General features: G+C 35.1%; 1 non-coding gene across 1 annotated transcript; it reads left to right on the plus strand.

The window, feature by feature from the left end:
• Positions 1 to 208: 208 nt before the first annotated feature.
• Positions 209 to 297, plus strand: LOC145816236 (small nucleolar RNA snoR8a). Its single transcript, XR_014358672.1, has one exon. It is a non-coding gene; the product is annotated as a small nucleolar RNA snoR8a (small nucleolar RNA).
• The last annotated feature ends 845 nt before the right edge of the window (positions 298 to 1,142 follow it).

Consider the following 1,142-nt stretch of genomic DNA (forward strand, 5'->3'; position numbering starts at 1 on the left):
AAAAAAAACTGTTTTATTCACATAGTTATCGATATCCGATCAACGTGATTTTTTATATACATATAGTAATCGACGAGTTATACACATTGAACGGTTCAGATTATCAAAACGGGACCCGTGGTGGGCCCCCACAAGTCCAACAGCACGGTCCAGTCCGATCTTAGACTGGACCAAAGCCACTGGCTATAACAAAATTCATAAAAAATGTGGGGGTGCGATGATTATACAAAATTCCTCGTTCTGAATGCTATTGCCATGCCATGACAGACACATTTACACCCATAGAATATGAGCACCCAACCCCCTAAGTCATAATTTTATTTTATTTCATTTTTTTCAATTTATATTCTGTATTATCTCTTTTTTTATGCACACGGATTGATGATGGGCTGGAAATATGGAAGATCTATTCTATTGTTGTTTTTGTTGGGTAGTGCTTACATAACTCTTTTGTTAGGTGAATAGTTGTGTTTGAAGTGACTGTATTTCGATCAGTGATTTTGTGGAGTGAAAAGAAATGCCCATTTTTATTTCCTCCTCAAATCACTCAACAAATCTAAGATCTAAATGTATCCCCTAATGTCTGAGTCTTTTTATTAAAGAAATTGGTTTTACTTAGGTACATTTCTGTTAGCAATGCTCATGAGAGCTGTTTCTATCTAGACACTACTGCAACTAAGAAAAGTAAAAATATCAAGGTTTCTTAACTTAAATTGTAACTTAGCACTTTAAGAAGCTGCCTTTAATTTCTTTGACAAGATCTAAGTTGTCTTGGTCCTCTCTTCAAATGTTTGTATACTCATCCTGCAATAACTTGTTTTTAGCATATGAAATGATTCTAAAATTTTGACATTTTAAGGGTTCATTTTGACTATATTGGGTTGACAGTGTGAGGTTCTCAGCAATTTTTAATCTACCAAGGGGTTTGGTTGTAATATGGCAATTTTGAATTGTTTTTACTTCGTCTGTGCCCTGTTCTCAATTAGCAACACCTTCATGGTGTCGTCTCAGTGTTTTCCTTGAAAATGTTAAAAGAGATGGCTTTTTATGTACATGGCATCTGAAAACTGTAGTTGTTACGTGTTTGGCCTCTCCTGAAATTGATTTGGGTGGTGTTTAAAGCCTTAATCTGACAGAACGAA

Source organism: Camellia sinensis, unplaced genomic scaffold (genome assembly GCF_055761805.1).
Source record: "Camellia sinensis isolate YWXY unplaced genomic scaffold, ASM5576180v1 Unanchor3, whole genome shotgun sequence".
Lineage (NCBI taxonomy): Eukaryota > Viridiplantae > Streptophyta > Magnoliopsida > Ericales > Theaceae > Camellia > Camellia sinensis.